The sequence below is a fragment of the Polistes dominula genome, unplaced genomic scaffold, assembly GCF_049000335.1.
Source record: "Polistes dominula isolate Pdom_NZ unplaced genomic scaffold, Pdom_raw_medaka contig_11, whole genome shotgun sequence".
Classification (NCBI taxonomy): domain Eukaryota; kingdom Metazoa; phylum Arthropoda; class Insecta; order Hymenoptera; family Vespidae; genus Polistes; species Polistes dominula.
In genome coordinates, this window is record NW_028301154.1 from 4602852 (window position 1) to 4623079 (window position 20228).

The following is a 20228-nucleotide window of genomic DNA, read 5'->3' on the forward strand; positions in this document are numbered from 1 at the left end:
TATGCCTTGAAGAAAACTTATTTGGCGCAATTATTAGCATCTGCGCCCACATAACATAAAAACTTTCTAAAACATTTCTGGGAAAGTTTTAAACCTTTCAAAAAGATTTCTAAAAAATATTTCTACAAGGTGAAAATGTCCGCGTTCAGAAACTTGCAAAAGATTTGTAAAAAGGCTTTTAAAAAGATTTTTTAAAACCTTATTCCCATATTTATAGTATTTTTGTTTTACGGCCTTTGTGACAATATTAAAAATAAAATATATGAAATTATTATTTTATACTTGAAATTAAAAGAGTATTCATTAGAATTTAAAGTAACATACCGTAAATACATTTACATATCATGAGATTTTTGAAGCACTTGTTCGGTTGATTCGTTATTTTATTTATTTCCTGACCCTTATAGGAATATTAAACTAAAACTTTATCTGTAATGAGACTTGACTAAATTGTATTAATGCTATCTCGTGCATTTTTGCCGCTAAAAGATTTTATAAAAGTGAACTGTAAAATTGTTAATAAGATTTAAAGTTGATACACAATTGACTTTTATGATTTGGAAATGTTATTATAAATAAATTATAAGATTCACAAATGATGATAAAGTTGAAAATAATATTATTTTATCTACTGAAAAGTTATAAATGGTAAAATGATTATTAATATTTATTCTATAAAAAAACAATTACCAAAGCTAAAGCATTTTTCTTCTTTAGCAAAGCTGCTTCTGCGACCTCTATTATTTTTTGCTTCATTATCCACAGGAAAGAAAGATTCTACAAATATTCTACCTTCATCGGACAAGTCCGTGTTGGATGCTTCTGACTCAATTCTACTAGATTTTAAATTTTGCTTTTTTCGTTGTAAATTACTTATTGAATTATCAATTTTGTTTAAACGTTCTATCACTATCTTCATTGCTTCTGCCAATAAATTAGTTTAGCATTATAGCTTGCATTAAAATTGAGTTAAATCGTATAATTAAAAGGGCAGCGAAAATATTTATAATTTTTCATGAAATTTTTGAGTACAGTACAATTATTAGAATAAAAATATCATGCTCACTTTGAATATTTACTTTACATTGATTTTTTTACCCTAATTTTAATAGCTTTATAATTACCTAAATCTAATAATTAATGATGCTACGTATAGAAACGAGTAAATACAAACGGATTTCGTTAAAGTCCGTATGTTATTTTAATTAAGTTGTAATAAAAACATCCTATTATCAGTATAAAATTAAATTAAATTAAATTTAGTGCCCTTATTACAATAATAACAATATGTACCTTCTAATTCTTAAAGATGTTTAAGAATTTTTTCTTCTATTTTTATGTTCCCTTCATTTTTAGCAAAATTTTCAATGTTATCTGCTTTTTCACTAACAGTATTATTTTCATCAATTGTAGGAGTGGTATCATTATCTATTAAAAATATTTATAAAATTCATTAGTTGCGTTTTTTACATCACCTTAAAGCGATATATAATTTGAAAATATAATCTAACCATTTGAATCCATTGTTTCTTTATTCTCTGTTAATTCTTAAATGTTGAATTGTTGTGTATGTAATCCTTCATCAGGATATTCTACACTGTTATCGTCAACAATTGTATTAACACTCAGTTCACTTAAGGCAGATCTGCTCTTATCAATACACTTTCTTTTTTAACTAGGCCCAGCTTCAAGTGAGAATTTTCTATTACGTTTGCCTCTAGAAGTCCGCAACTTCTCCTCATCACTAAGCTCTGGAACGTTTTCTATGTTCGCTATTTTTGCCTCTTTTACTGCTTCATTGTAATCATCTACATACATAATTGGATAATGAAATATAAAAAATAAAAATATTAATTAAGTACACATGTTCGTATGTATCTTTTTGTCATGAAATTACTATTTTCTATACTATTTTTTGAATGATAGATTTGAAAAAAGAAGAAAATTTTTATTAACATTTTAACGTAAAAATGATGTTATATCCGAAAGCTTCTTTTAATGTAAATACATGTTTTTAAAAGAAATTTATTTACTTATGTAAGAATTTATAAGAGATAAATTTATAACGTAGATTTCAATGATTAACATTATTACCATTATAATTAATAACTTTTATCAAAGTTACTGAGATCCAGTTCTCTTGTGGATCTACTCTTCGCACAATGCATCTTTTAAAATCCCTATTATTTGGTGGCATAGTTATCATCTTTCCATTGTTAGTTAGCCATTTGCTAGGATACACCTTTTTTGTTGAATCATTATGTAATATAATTACAAACTTTTTCGTCATTTCGTAGCCTAGACTGTATAATTAAACTCACTATCTCGCTATCACTTTCTACTGTTGCGCTCACTAATTAAAACTTACAAACTAGCTCCCTTGTTCTTCCTTATGCCCTCTTTTATAATGCATCCTCCCCCTCCTCCTTTCTGCTTCCAACAGACTGCCTCGCTTAGTAACGCAGTTCCTTCAGAAATTTTCCAAAACGCCTTTTCTCGAATGTTATTTCCGTCCTTCTGTTGTTAATCAGTCTCCCTCCCACACGTATACTCACACACAACTCACCCAATCTAGAACCTTCCACGCTTTTCTTTCTTTCAAGCATAAATTTGATACTTTCCATATCTTATCTTTTTTTCCTTTTCCGCGTGTACGCACATACACACACACACACACACCGGATGCTTCTACTCCCACCCTCGGCCATCATAACGTCATACAACAAGCTTGTGTTTGTTTTTCGCCACACACGCATACACTTAACACACAGTAGTAGCCCGGCGACAAACAACGAAGAATCGCCTCTCGTTCCGTCATCCTCACGCTAGACGCACGCATCCTGACAAAGCAACCATTCCTTATCTCTTTCTTTCACGCAAATACCCACAATTACATGTCAATGAAAATCATTTTATTTTTATGGTTTACTAATTTTTTTATTTCAATATAAATTTTTGTCTTCTGCAATTATTCTATATTAAGTACTTATAAAACGAAAGAATTAGACGGAATATAGCTATACAGTTTTTCCGATTCTCGGTCTCCTCTTTATACTATGCTTCGTAGTTACCGCTTCCTGTTGTATATGTGTGGGTCAGACGAACTGAAGTCTCTGGGATCACTGGTTACTAACTAATGTAATTCTCATACAGTCTGTTATAAGAAGGAGGAGGGGAGGATGCATTATAAAAGAGGGCATAAGGAAGAACAAGGGAGCTAGTTTGTAAGTTTTAATTAGTGAGCGCAACAGTAGAAAGTGATAGCGAGATAGTGAGTTTAATTATACAGTCTAGGCTACGAAATGACGAAAAAAGTTTGTAATTATATTACATAATGATTCAACAAAAAAGGTGTATCCTAGCAAATGGCTAACTAACAATGGAAAGATGATAACTATGCCACCAAATAATAGGGATTTTAAAAGATGCATTGTGCGAAGAGTAGATCCACAAGAGAACTGGATCTCAGTAACTTTGATAAAAGTTATTAATTATAATGGTAATAATGTTAATCATTGAAATCTACGTTATAAATTTATCTCTTATAAATTCTTACATAAGTAAATAAATTTCTTTTAAAAACATGTATTTACATTAAAAGAAGCTTTCGGATATAACATCATTTTTACGTTAAAATGTTAATAAAAATTTTCTTCTTTTTCAAATCTATCATTCAAAAAATAGTATAGAAAATAGTAATTTCATGACAAAAAGATACATACGAACATGTGTACTTAATTAATATTTTTATTTTTTATATTTCATTATCCAATTATGTATGTAGATGATTACAATGAAGCAGTAAAAGAGGCAAAAATAGCGAACATAGAAAACGTTCCAGAGCTTAGTGATGAGGAGAAGTTGCGGACTTCTAGAGGCAAACGTAATAGAAAATTCTCACTTGAAGCTGGGCCTAGTTAAAAAAGAAAGTGTATTGATAAGAGCAGATCTGCCTTAAGTGAACTGAGTGTTAATACAATTGTTGACGATAACAGTGTAGAATATCCTGATGAAGGATTACATACACAACAATTCAACATTTAAGAATTAACAGAGAATAAAGAAACAATGGATTCAAATGGTTAGATTATATTTTCAAATTATATATCGCTTTAAGGTGATGTAAAAAACGCAACTAATGAATTTTATAAATATTTTTAATAGATAATGATACCACTCCTACAATTGATGAAAATAATACTGTTAGTGAAAAAGCAGATAACATTGAAAATTTTGCTAAAAATGAAGGGAACATAAAAATAGAAGAAAAAATTCTTAAACATCTTTAAGAATTAGAAGGTACATATTGTTATTATTGTAATAAGGGCACTAAATTTAATTTAATTTAATTTTATACTGATAATAGGATGTTTTTATTACAACTTAATTAAAATAACATACGGACTTTAACGAAATCCGTTTGTATTTACTCGTTTCTATACGTAGCATCATTAATTATTAGATTTAGGTAATTATAAAGCTATTAAAATTAGGGTAAAAAAATCAATGTAAAGTAAATATTCAAAGTGAGCATGATATTTTTATTCTAATAATTGTACTGTACTCAAAAATTTCATGAAAAATTATAAATATTTTCGCTGCCCTTTTAATTATACGATTTAACTCAATTTTAATGCAAGCTATAATGCTAAACTAATTTATTGGCAGAAGCAATGAAGATAGTGATAGAACGTTTAAACAAAATTGATAATTCAATAAGTAATTTACAACGAAAAAAGCAAAATTTAAAATCTAGTAGAATTGAGTCAGAAGCATCCAACACGGACTTGTCCGATGAAGGTAGAATATTTGTAGAATCTTTCTTTCCTGTGGATAATGAAGCAAAAAATAATAGAGGTCGCAGAAGCAGCTTTGCTAAAGAAGAAAAATGCTTTAGCTTTGGTAATTGTTTTTTTATAGAATAAATATTAATAATCATTTTACCATTTATAACTTTTCAGTAGATAAAATAATATTATTTTCAACTTTATCATCATTTGTGAATCTTATAATTTATTTATAATAACATTTCCAAATCATAAAAGTCAATTGTGTATCAACTTTAAATCTTATTAACAATTTTACAGTTCACTTTTATAAAATCTTTTAGCGGCAAAAATGCACGAGATAGCATTAATACAATTTAGTCAAGGCTCATTACAGATAAAGTTTTAGTTGAATATTCCTATCAGGGTCAGGGAATAAATAAAATAACGAATCAACCGAACAAGTGCTTCAAAAATCTCATGATATGTAAATGTATTTACGGTATGTTACTTTAAATTCTAATAAATACTCTTTTAATTTCAAGTATAAAATGATAATTTCATATATTTTATTTTTAATATTGTCACAAAGGCCATAAAACAAAAATACAATGGAGCTGACGAAGATACAATGAAAGAAAGCGTTTCTTCCTGGTCCGATTCAACTAAAACACGACTTAGAAAAAAATCTAGAAGGTTTAAATAATAAATTTTGTAACATAGATAAAAAAAGATAATTTAACAAAAGTTGTGAATCGTATTTTATGTAATGACGTATGCAAAAAGTGTTTTTCCAAAAACAGCTGTACGTGAAAGCAGGTTTCAAGCACGGATTTATGTAAAAACTTTAATTAATAGCGCGAAAATTATTCATTATTTCGATTGTAACTTTTTATAAATTCCTCGTAGATGAAGGTAATTTACAATATAAACGAATCCATTTGTTTTTGTTACAGTTCTTCCACAAGTAAAGGTTTTTAACCATTGGAGTTAAGCGCACTATGTGACAGTGACACAGAATAAAAATAGTTATTATTTTATTTTTTAGTTTTTTATGTAATAATAAACTCCCTGTGGAAAAAATAAATGTATTTTTATGAACTAATGTAGCTTTATTTAAATGTATGTAGCATTATTTATTAAAAGCAAGAAAATTCAAAAAATTTCAAATTTTGTAATTTTGCTTTGTATTTATATTTTTGAAAGATTTCTTGAAACATCTTAAATAAAATGTTTGTAAAAGATTTTGGAAAGGATTTATGGAAAGTTTAAAAATAGTGTAATCTATTTCAAAAATATTCTAAAAACATTTCAAAAATATTTCTAGAAATCTTTTGCAAAATATGGTGATAAGATTTTAAAAAATCTCTAAAAACCTTTTTAGAAATCTTTTGCAAGTTTCTGAACGCGGACTTTTCCTTCTTGTAGAAAGGTTTCTTGAAATATTTTTTCATTAAATTTTTGCAAAAAATAATATTTATAAAAAATATTTTAGAAATCTCTCCAAAAAATATAGCAAAAGATTTCACGAAAGTTTTTAAAAATGTTTTGAGAAATATGATTCAAAAGATTACTACAAGATTTACAAAACATTTTTAAAAAATAATTTTAAAAAACTTTTAAAAACCTTTCTGCAACATTTAATGAAATATTCTTTTTGCAAGGTTTCATAGAAATATATTTAAACATTATAATTACTCTATCAGTAAAATATTTGAGAAATGTTTTAAAAATATTTTTGTAAAATCTTTTATGAATCCTTTTCAAAATATTTTAGAATGATGCCTGCAAAGTTTCTGAAAGATTTTTTGGAAATATTTTACGAAAACTGTCGCTGAAAAATTTTAAAACCTTTCTTGTTATGTGGGCGATTCGCCTCTGAAAAGCAACAAAATTAATCTTTTTTTTGAAAAGACTAATTACTGGCAGCGAAAAATTGGTAGTTTATAACAACATCGAACGGAAGAGATCGTAGGTGATGCAAAATGAACCATAAAAACCAAAAAAAGATTATGCTGTCAGTCTGGTGGGATTATAAAGGAATTTTGTACTTTGAGCTTTTACCAAAAAGTTAGACGATCAATTCGAGCCCCCCTCTTTACTTTTTAAGCAAAAATTTGGAATTTTCATTCTTATTTAAAATCTGCAATCACTTAGTTGCTAATCTATTAGTTTTGAGCGTAATAAATAAAAATTTGACGACAAAAATGTGTTCTTTTAATTCAAGTTACTTTTTATAATCTGAAATATTTTTTTTGTAATTATCCTTATCGGAAATCTCTAGCTCGTCGGTTGTGTCAAATAGGTCATATTATATGATATATGTATCTTTAGTTACTAATAGTTTTTTTTTTTCATCGAAATCTGAATACTACTCTCATATGCTATTTATTACTTTTATTAATATATCTTTAGAATGCCTTGACATTTTTTTTCTATATAAATGAGTCGTTTATTTCAAAAGTAACTTAGTTCATTTATCATTTTTTTCACAAAAATTTTTTTATGACACTTCTTCTAGTTGTAGATGTTCTTACGGTTAATAAATAAATATTAGGACGAACTTAAGGCTACTTTTAAAATACACATTTCAAGTATTCGCTAGAAAATATTACACTGAATACAAAATACAAAATTTATATTGAAATAAGGATGGCTTACTTTACTTTTCTTTAAATTAGTACTTGAAACTTAACATACAATGGAAACACTTTTAAGCTTTTGTAATATTACTCTCTTTCCTACAGTTGCAAAATTGTTTTGTGACACCCACTAAATTTTAGTCTGCTTCCACTTTTGTAATGAAAGAAACTATTTTCTTCAGGCAATGTATTAAAAAACATTTAATTAATTAACTTTCAGTTTGTCATTCAGAGAACAAATTCATATAATCTTATTATTTGTACTGTATATACATTCAGAAACATGAATGTTATATTTTGTTAATTGGTCAAAATAACCGATTGTAGTAAGTAGGACAAGATGTAGATATTTTCTTTAAAAACAAGAAAAAAGAAGAATAAAATTAAAAAATAAAAAACTGTTGTATTCATATTTTAAAAAATTCTGTAAAAATAAATAATGATGTAATAATGGCTAAATATGATGGCTACTTAAGTTTTTTTATACTCCATAACAAAAAAGCAATGCAAGCTATAAATAACATTTCGTAGATTATTACTTTTTATTTTTATTTGTGATGAAAAACGAGAAAATATAGCTTAAAATATTTTTTTAAATTTAGATGTTTTCGACGAATAGGTAAAATTGTGTAATTCTTCTGTTAAAATTGCTATAAAAATATTACTTTTGTAGGACTTGCCATTAATTCTGTTTGTTTTTAAATATTTAAAAGTTATTCTTTTGGACACTTAATCTCTGGTTAAAATTCATAATGTAATATTAAACGGTCAGAAATTTCTAAAATTAATAGCTAGCAAATAAATAGCTCCAAGCATATAATTATAATATTTAAGTATTTTATACAGAACAAAATGACTAAAGTTAAATCAAATCCAAAAGCTGAAGATCAAGCTTTGAATAAACCATCAAAACTCATTAAGGATAACGTCATAATTAAGAATAAAAATAAAAATAAAAATAAGAATAATACATTTGCTAATACACCAACTGGTAAAGTACGTTTGATCAACGATAAGAAAGCGCAAAATAATCAGAACAATTTAAATTAATCTAATAAACAAAAACCAAAAAAAAATTTGGCAGCACAGGTTAATAATAACAATGCTTCCACACAAAAGATTAAAAAATCCAACAAACAATTAAAGGAAAATAAGAATTTGGTATCAAAGAAAACTTAACTCGATGAATCTTTGGACGATACGAATGAGGATGTAACTGAGTGTGATAGTAGTAGCAGTATTTCAGCTAATGATAGCAATATTAATATAAAAGATATTTTAGGAAAAAAGTTGGCAGACAGTACTGATGAAGATGATACAGATTTTGTCAAAGACGAGGAACCTGATGAAGATGACGAATATGAATAGCGATGCAGAAATAGCGATGCAGATAATTCTGCTTCGTTGAATAAAAGGAGAGAAAATGTTCAAGAGAATTAAAAATACTGACGATGACGATGACGATGACGATGATGATGATGATGATGATGAGGGTGATGAAAACGATGAGGAGGAAGAAAAGTGGTCCGGGTTTGAAAGCTCTTTTAGCAAGTAGTATTGCTACCGATGATGACAATGATGAAGTTTTCAAAGAAGAAGATGAAGATGATGAGAATATTGATATAAGCGATCTGTAAAGAACTCATGAAATAAGCAGGAGTGGATGACTGCACTCGAGTTGCTGGCTCGCCCGAGCGAAAAGGGCCTCGAGCGCAAAGGGTTAACCTCTTTGGAGACAAATTTCTATTGTACTATAAAAAAAAAAATCGTTTTTTTCTTTATTTCATTTATAAAATAATTATAAAATTATATATTATAGAATATGAAAAAATAAAATTACAATTCTCTAACTTCCTAATTAATTAAATGTTTATGTACAGTAAATAATTCCAGGAGCGAGATAATATTTAAGGAAATATTTTAAATACTATTTTAAATAATACATTTTTTGTGAATTCCTTAATTGAAATAAAATAATTCAAATAATAAATGAAATATTTTAATTTAATAATCTAAAAAACAAAATCAAATTCCTTATCTTAGAGTTTTAAGTTTTACATTTTTAACAATCCTTAACCTGAAAATAATTTGAGAAAACGATTAACGTAAAGAAACATGAAATAACAAAACATTTTCGATTTGCAAAATGTGACTATTATTGTATCTGGCTTTACTTCATATAAAGGGGTATTCTGGTCTAGAAATTTAAAAAAATCGATTTTATTTTCATATTTTCTAAGCTTAACTTTTTAAGAATGTCCTTAAGAGAATTTTTCAAAATTCAAATTATTTTCGGAGATATAGCTGTTTTAGTTACGCAATAGCCTGTGTATTCTACCCTTATTACACGAAACTTTGAACGCGTTTTTCTCGAAACTGTTTTTTTTTCACGGTTGTTAGGATATCTAAAGTTCTATTTAACCGATTTACTTGAAATTTGGTAAGAGTCTTCTCTATGCATTTCTCTATCGTACTGTGAAGAACTCTCACAAACATCATATACAGACATCTGTCTAGGAAGATTTATTGTTAACACTAAACAAATTATACCATATCTAGTCTTCCACGAACGGTCATTTGACCGTTTGAAAAATTTATGTTATATACGACTATATTTTTCGATAATCGCATTCTTGAAATTGTTTTACGAGTCTACAATGTAATTGTAGACAATCTACAATCTAATCAATGTGTCTACAATGTAGACAAATGTGCGATTAGAATCAATGCATGGCGTTTTCGTTGTTATTGGAACAAAAAACATAGAGTTTTTTGTACGACAGTAAGGTCTTGCGATACAAACAGAGAGCATCAAAATTTCAGTGTATAATAGAAATTATAATTATATTATAATCAAAATTATTACGTGGTATAAGTGATAGTTTCGACAAGATCAACAGAGCCAACAATATTTTGTGATATGATTTACAATTGTTTTTTTATTTCTGGTCTCAATGTTTTTGCCCCGTTTGATATATATTTTTATATTTTAGTTTTTACTTTATCATTTGTACATTCATCCCCTAAAATGTCAAGTCATTCGAGGAATATCAATTTATTCGACAAAATAAATAATATCGACGAGGATTGTTCGGAAGATGATCAAGAAGTTTACGATATTGATGATGATACTGCAGAAAATTATTGTGACTTATTTGACAGATTGATTTTTGGCCGATGGATTTCCAGGTATTTTTTATTGTCTTAGATTTAGCCGGGATAAAGGCTTGGATTTAGTCTTAACCATCTAATTTGCATAAATTGAATTCGCAGAGAAACAAGTCTTTCGGAAATTAAATCAAGTAGTAGCAAAGACACAGATATATTTGGATATTTGAAACCGTTGTATGTGGACATTGTTAGTGTGAAGAACTTTCACCAACGTCGTATACGGACATATGTCTAGGAAGATTTATTGTTAAAAAAAAAGGAAATATTTGAAAGGGCTATGCGGTCATAAAACCTAAGGGATCACTAACATGTGGGGTAATAAAATTCCACGTGCTGCATCGGATTTGGCGAACAATTGTAAATATTTTTTAGGTTTATTTTTCTGATAAAGATCTCCTTGTGCACTGTTCCCTCTAACGAAAACATATGGGGTTCCCATTAGTGGACCATGGACTATGGACCCTTGTGCTATTGGTCAATCGAACTGAGAATCTCCTACTTTTTCCAAAAGGGGTGTTACTTATTAGACTATAAATGTGTGGAAAGAAGGGGACTGGGGCGGTTACTGTTACTAAGGATTGAGAGTCGAGTGTTTATTATTAGAAATTATTCGTCTTATTCGTTTTATTCCTCTTATTCGTTTTATTCGTATTATTCGTGTTATTAGTGTTATTCGTCTTATTTTATATTATTCGTGTATTTTATATTATTCGTATATTTGTAACATTTCTACATACTGTAACATTCGTATTGTGCTTACTTGTAAAAATAAAGCTATTTTTGTTGTTTACCTTCAATCATCACGAGTTCCTAAAGTGTTTTACACACGTACTAAAACTAAACTCTTACAACAATTTTCAATTTCTACTATTTTTAAAAAATTCGGAAAAGTGAAAAAAATGGCAAAAATAATGTATCTTTTTTTCAGACAGCCGTAATTTAACGAAATAAAAATTGTTTTCAACTTTTTTAGTTCGCACGATAGCAGCATTATTCTAAATAAATAATCTGTTTTACTTTTTTTATTCAAGATTACTAAGAGAGCTACAATCATGGCTACCGTCGAGCGCCATTTTTTTGGGGACCACCCTCTTCATCAGCCTATACTTTTTCAATTTTGAATTTTTTCAATATTTTTTTCTTTTTATGTATTCTTGAAATATCAATAAATATCTTGTAACATTATAGACAGTTCAAATATTATTTGTCTTTATGTTATTACACTTGAAAAAGTACCTAAACTTCATGCCTCTAGACCAGAATACCCCCTTAAGTAAACAACAAAAGTTTAAACTTTTAACTAATCACATTTTTCTTTTATTTTATATGTAAAAAAAAATATCTTGTTTTGTTCCTATTTACGGCACTGCGCTTTTCAACGAACAGTTGTCCTCTTCCATCTAATTCGATTTTGGCTAGTAGTATACTTCCGTTAGCTATATGAACACTAACTTTTTATTATCTTTCTCCTCCTCCTTTTCCACCACCTTTCTCCCTCCCACCCTTCAACCATCAACTTCATCAAAATCATCTGCACGATAGAAATTACAAGGGAAAGTCTATCTAGTTCTATCACGTGTGGAAAGAAACGTTTTCTTATAAGAAAGAATTAAATATTGAATTGAAAATCTACACGTTAGTGCAGTTTCTTTATTTGAAAGAATATTTTGTTTTAAATTCAAAAAAAAAAGAAGTAGAAATGAGTAAGTATAACGGATATGAGGAAGCAAACTCTTATACTTGAAAATAAATTGTAGATTCTAACGTATATTGTCCAACACATAATGCTTTCATTTCTAAGAGTATGTTAACATTTCATTACACGTTAACATTTGTGCAGTTTCTTCATCTAGAAAAATATTGTTTTTTTAAATTTAAGAAAAAAAACATTAAAAGAAAAACAATGTGGAGATTATTAAGTATGAGAAAGTAATCTTACTTGAAAATAAACAGTTTCTATCGTGTATTAACTAATATATATATATATACTCTAGTTTTTATTTTATTTATTAATTATGACAATGAACTTAAGAAAAAATCTAATAAATTTTTAATATAAAATAAAACATGAAATCAAGTTTATCTACCTTTATAGGACATAGGACATGTTTCTTTTGTTCTTCAATATGACAAAATTTAAAAAAAAAGGAACATTTTCTCGTTATTTCAAATGTTGAAAAAGGATGATTTTATCGAATGTTTTATTACATTATTTACAGGAGTTCTATTAATTAATTGTTGAGACGTAATATATATTTTTCCTGTTTTGAACCAAAAATACTATATGAAAAACGAAAATGGAAAAAAATAAACGCTTTTTATGTTTATTTTAAATTGGATAAAATTAGACGAACGTATGTTAAGAACTAAATAACGTCTGTAATTAATTTAATAGTAGAACAGTACTATTAAATAATAAAATACTACTGTGTATGAAAGTAACGAACGACTCACGCGTATTCCTGTAAATTTTTTTTTTTTGCAAACAATCTATAAAGTGCAATTTACTCTTATCTTTTAATAACTAAATACTGAAACTATCAACAATAAAACATTTTAATTTCTACTTCTACTAAATCAGTTAATATGTGGATATTGATAAAATTCCCCGCACAAAAGAAATAAATATTTATTCATTATTTAAAAAAATGCATAATTAAAATAGTATCTATATTGTGAAAATAAATTAATAATTATTATTCGACTCATTACAAGTAGTATTTTGAACTGATAGCCACTTATTGATCAAGATATGAAAGTTTGACCAAAAAATAATATAAAGAATTGTAACGATAAAAGAAATTCAGGAATGAACAGGAAGCAGTGTTTTGTGCCGTATGTGAATTATGTATATAAAAACAGAAAAAATTAAAAAACAGAATAACAAACGTTAATGGAAGTGCGAATATAGATATTTTTATAATAAGATGACAATTTTCTTGGAAGTAAAGCTACAAAAAATGTTATTCTTTCTTTTGTCGCGTGTATAGATAAGAAATGAGTCTATGTATGTATGTGATACATGTGTGTATGTTGATGTATGTGGTACGTGTGTCGCGCGTACTTATTGCGTAACCGAAAACAAAACACGGTCATAAAATCGATTATTTGCTACGAAAGGAAGTAGGGATTTTAAAAAAAGAAAAAGTTAAGGAAAAAGATAAGAATAAATCACAATAGACGATAGAGCGAATAAAGAAGAGGTAGTTAAAATAGGAAATTAAAATGTTACCATAATGTTAGCAATATTGTGTGTATATATCGTTTTCAGATATTTTTGGACTGAATTGATTGAATTAAGGAATTAAAAATAAATTTTCTTGTTGCGTTACAAACGTGACGAAATCACGCGTATTCTCCTAACAAATGATTAACGAAAAAAATAGGAATGTCAACAGAGTCCGAGAACGTAAAAATCAGATGGACATTATAAATTACTGTACACATAAATATGTAAAGAAAGTGTATTTTCTTCAGTTTGAATTACGCGCGCTTTTATACGTAAGAAGGTTATAGAAAGACGTTTCGTGTAGAGACCACATTTAATATTTAAACAAGACAGATTTAAGAGTCTAAGAAAGTGAGTGTGAAAAGTGAGGAATAAGCATAATTATCGTTTTTCTTTTCAAAACAACAACTCATGCTATTCTTAACCGTCTGAGTGCCACGGGCTTTTCTCATTTCCTGATCGAAACTTGCCAAGCGGCGCGATAGCGCTTGTTATATTCCGCGTCGAAATTTGCCAAGCAGCGCGATTGCGCTGTTTTTAGTTTATTTACGTGCAGTCTCCTGTGTATCAGTTCTTAGTGACATCAGTGCGTTTAAGTCATATAAAAATATTATTTAAAGATTTTATTGCATATATAATGTGGAGCAATATTTTCAATAATTTCATATATAATCTATAATATAAAATAATATAATTGTATTTTATTATTATTTTATGCCCTTCAGCAATTCAATGACTTCAAAACGTAAGATGAGTAGCACATTAACGGATTCGAATTGCGACAGCACTGATGATGATGTTAGTTTTAAAAGAAGAAGAATTAATGTGATCGGCAATTCTGATTCTGATATCGAAATCCAAAACAGTAGACACACCTCAAAATATATTAGAATTATGGAAAATGAGTACAATCACAATGGTAATCCATACGAATTTGTAGAAAGATCCGGACCGCAACATCATTTACCTGTTAGTTCCAAACCGATTGATTACTTCAATCTCTTTTTTACTGATTCGCTTTGGGCGATGATGGTTCAAGAAACAAATAGATATGCCGAAGAATTAAAATCAGCATCCATTTCAAATTCTAAGTCGAGACTAATAGATTGGTATCCAGTTACTGCCCTGGAGATGAAGGCCTTTCTTGCAGTTTTGCTGGAGATGGGCATAACAAGAAAGCCCACGATATATTCATATTGGGCTACAGGTTCAAGAGCAATACCCTGGTTTAGTAAAATGTTCCCAAGGAACAGATTCCAAAATATTTTAAGATGTTTCCATGTAGTCGACAATAACAAATGTTTTCCACCAAACCACGAAAAATATGACGCGTGTGCGAAATTTGATCCAGTTCTGGAGCACGCCAATTAAGTATTTCAAATGCATTACACGCCACAGAAAATGTTGTCCATTGACGAATCTTTGGTGGGAACGCTATGTCACTCAAGCATCACACAGTATTTACCTAACAAAAAACATCATAAGTGGGGGATAAAGTTTTGGATGCTTTGTAATGCTGTATCCAAATATTGGATATCATTTTACTGTTACCGAGGCGCGAAAGCAAAGGTTCGAAAAACGGACTTGGGTACGATGTTGTGGAAAAACTACTAAAAGATGCTGATTGTTTGAATAAAGGACATCATATATATGTGGATAATTTTTTTACAAGTACTGCTTTGGCAAAATTTTTATATACAAAAAATACCTATATAACAGGCACAATAAGAAAAAATAGAAAAGACGTTCCAAGCGAAGCTCAACAAGTAAAGGTTGGAGAGACGAAATATTTTCAAAACGGGGAAGTGCTTCTATGCGCACATCGCGAGAAACGATCTTCGAAGAACCCCGTTTTGTGTATTTCCACGAAGGCGTCACCAACGAATTCAACAGTGGTTAAAAAACACTATGGAAGGGAAAGAGAGAAAACAAAACCAAACATTATTCATTCATATAATAGTTTTATGGGCGGTGTGGACGAATCTGACAAGATGTTGTATACTTATTTAGATGAACGTCGCACTCTAAAGTACTGGAAGAAAGTGACCTTTAATATATTTTCACGGATGGTGCTAAATTCGTATTTGCTTTATAAAGAAACTATAGAAGGGCAAGCAATATCACGACTGCAATACACGTCTAATATCATTTCTGAAATAGAAGATGAATGGACTCGAACAAGAAAAGACGCGTGTATCATGAAGGGGGAAAGACCATACGGGTTAGAAAAACTATCAGGGCGCAATTTAAGGCGTTGCGTAGTCTGCAGTACAAAGAAAAATGTTACTAAAAGGTCCAACTTAATTTGTGTAGGATGTTAAAAAGGTTTGCATCCATTGTGTTTTCACAAACATGTGTGTACATTTTAATAATATTTGCATCCAAATGTTAAATTCAAATTAAAATTCGTTTTTTATCAGCTATCTAATTCAACAAATATTTTATTATTGTTTTTTATAGTTTATTCTACATAACATAGTTCATTACATTATTATATGAATTTTCTATATGAATAAAAACATGTAGACCAAAAAAGTGTAAAATTATTCCAATTTTATCTTTTTTCTGCCTAGGATTGAAAGGTCACCGTAAAGTTGTGCATCGAGAGAAACCGCGCCTGCTGTAATTATGGGCTTCGCAGCTCAGAGCGCTGCAGTTTTCAAGACAGGACAGAAGAAGCGCGATCGCGCCGCTTGGCACTCAAACGGTTAAACATTTTTTTTTTTAAACACTTATTTTTGGTCTTATATATATATATATATGGAGAGTGAGAGAAAGACGAAGAGTGCGAGTGTATGGTGTGCGTGAAAACAATTGATGAATGTGAAAGATGTGTAAGAGTATGCAGCGATATCGGTATAAGTGTGAGTGCACGCAGCGATATGGACATGAGTGTGAGCGCGCGCAGCGATATGGGTATAAGTGTGAGTGCATGCAGCGGTATGAATATGAGTGTGGCTAGTAAGAAAGAAAAGCTAGCGTGCACCCCGAAGTCTCTCGAATATTCCCGAACCGGAAATCGGGAAAAGGTCTTTTGTTTGATCGGTCGGGAATAGTCTGGAGATTTCGAGAATGATTGACGGAAGTGATTGGGACCATTGGTGGGGTGAATGAGTATATAAGCGCGGCGAAGAATGCGGTCTTCGCCTTCTTGATTCGGTGCGACTATTTGTGAGTGAAAGAGTGTAATACGAGTGTACTTAAGATTTCTAACTATTGTTACTTACTTTTCTTATCTTTTCTATCTCTTTAAACCTTAATAATTAAACATTTGTTCTATTATAATAAATACTTATATTTTAAATTTAAATAAATCTTACATATATATATATATATATATATATATATATATATATATATATATATGTGGGGTGCGAGAATGTTAGTGAGAACACTGAAGCATAAGTGGGCCAGAGAGTATCGGGTATAATCGAGCCAAAGATAAACAATGTAAAATAAATAGCTGAATATCGATAGCGAGAGCGTCGCACAAAGAAGTAGATTAAAGAAAAGAAACAAAGAAGCAATCATCGTTTAGTAGCCGAGCAAAGAAGGCGTTTTATCATCACTTTGTATTTTTATTTCTTTATAGTGAATATATGGCATATCCGTGAAGAGAGATTTTTTCTTTCTATATCAACCTATTAACTACACCGCGGAATTCCTTCCTTTTTTACTTCTTAGATATCCTTTAGGAAGACTAACAGGAGAAGGGGAATCCCACATACATTATACATTTTACATTATAAAATGGTTTATTGTTCGGCATTTTGTTATTTTAAGAATAGTGTATTATAATATGTAAGGAAAACAACTTTTTAAAAATCAATTTTTCAATCATTTAATGTTCATTTATTATAAGAACTATTTTATGAAAGAAACATTAATTTTAAAATAGTACCTGATGAAAATAAAAATTTAAGTCAATTTTTGTTTGATAATTATTCAGATGTACTAAATAATACTTTAAACGAAAATAAACTTGGTGATAATAGCGACGACATTTTTGAATTAAGTGTAATGTTAGTACACCTAAAAAAAGCATCCAAAAATACAAAGGCACTGAAATAACAGAACGCCGTATGCAATGTGTTGAGAATTTAAATAAGATTCTTACCCTTTTTCGTAGTAGCTCTCGTGGATTGGGCCTCTAGAGCGCGCGCGCACACACACACTTTCAATAACCAATTATAAATTAATACTAATCGCAGATAATATCAAATATTACTAAAATACCTTCTCACAAATTTGATTATATTTAATCAAAATTATTCTTTTTTTTGTTAACGATTAATCCGTCTGCAAGATTCACTGATTTTATGTAAAACATATTCAAACTTAACACAGAAAAATAGAAACACTAGTCTCAACAGTTCAATCAGAAATGCCTCGTTTCGCTTCTTGATCCTATTTATAAGACGATGTCTGCCCCCTCTTCCTTGACGATTACTTCTTTTCTACAGCGAATCAGTTTTTAGGATATGCCCACTTTGTTCCTCATTGGATACTTATACTGACGCCTACGCAGCTCATTGGCTTAGAAAACTAACATGATCTGACAATTGCCATCAATGACGATACTTCCAAGAGAAAAAAATAAAAGAACAATTTATCGTGTCCGCTAAAATGACAGGCTATCTCCTGTGGTTACAATTTCGAAATCTCGTAGAGAATAAGAGAAAGAGAAAGAGAGAGAGACAGAAAACAAAATTATGTGTACAGATTACACGTGTTAGAAGTGAAACTTCAAAAAACTAAGTTTCGAGAGAATCAGAAAAATGCACAGTTTCAAGAGTATAAGATAATTGTAGGATTTATTTATTATAATATTATTACCATATACAACAAAGGGTACCGGTATTATCTCTGGGTAGAATAGCTGATAAAAACTACACTTTTCCGAATTGAAGCAATGAAAATGGAATGTTGAATGCGATAGTTATAGATAGACACCAAAATTGTAGGATGTTTATCGAGGGAAATATAATTCGTCGGAAACTAAATAAATATAAATAATTCTTTCTTTGAAACTCAGATATAAGATTTTTTTTTTTTTAATTTAAAAAGGTTTCTTTATTTTATTGGAAAATTAGTATAAATTTCCTACATTCGCAAACATTATCTTTAAAAAACATTTCTTTGAATATTTATAAGAAAAATATTCTACAATGTTGTTTAATTTTTTTCTCTGATGTATATGATAATCATTTCATTTTTTTGTAAAATATTGCAGACAATACAATTATTATATTCTATATATTTCATAATTGTTAATTATAATATTTGCGAAATAAATAATTTAATATTATTTTTCAATAAAATAGAAACATTGTTCAATAGAAAAGTAATGACACGTTTAGTAAAATAAAAACAGACCACCCACCTTCTTTCTTTATTTCGACCGTCGGTGCGTTCAGACCTTATACTTTTGTCGCATACCTACGTGCTTATCTCTGTTTATTCTTCTACCCTTCTATCGCTCCACCTACAAACATTTCGAGTATCGAAAGAATACGTGTCCACGCTTTGTAGTATGCAGTCGCACACAAACGCACACATATTCAACCAGGAGCGATAACTACGAAGCATAGCATAAAGAGGAGACCGAGAATAGGAAAAACAATATAGCTATATTCCGTCTAATTCTTTCGTTTTATAAGTACTTAATATAGAATAATTGCAGAAGACAAAAATTTATATTGAAATAAAAAAATTAGTAAACCATAAAAATAAAATGATTTTCATTGACATGTAATTGTGGGTATTTGCGTGAAAGAAAGAGATAAGGAATGGTTGCTTTGTCAGGATGCGTGCGTCTAGCGTGAGGATGACGGAACGAGAGGCGATTCTTCGTTGTTTGTCGCCGGGCTACTACTGTGTGTGTAAGTGTATGCGTGTGTGGCGAAAAACAAACACAAGCTTGTTGTATGACGTTATGATGGCCGAGGGTGGGAGTAGAAGCATCCGGTGTGTGTGTGTGTGTGTATGTGCGTACACGCGGAAAAGGAAAAAAAAGATAAGATATGGAAAGTATCAAATTTATGCTTGAAAGAAAGAAAAGCGTGGAAGGTTCTAGATTGGGTGAGTTGTGTGTGAGTATACGTGTGGGAGGGAGACTGATGAACAACAGAAGGACGGAAATAACATTCGAGAAAAGGCGTTTTGGAAAATTTCTGAAGGAACTGCGTTACTAAGCGAGGCAGTCTGTTGGAAGCAGAAAGGAGGAGGGGAGGATGCATTATAAAAGAGGGCATAAGGAAGAACAAGGGAGCTAGTTTGTAAGTTTTGATTAGGGAGCGCAACAGTAGAAAGTGATAGCTAGTTAGTGAGTTTAATTATACAGTCTAGGCTACGAAATGACGAAAAAATCTTGTAATTATATTTCATAATGATTCAACAAAAAAGGTGTATCCTAGCAAA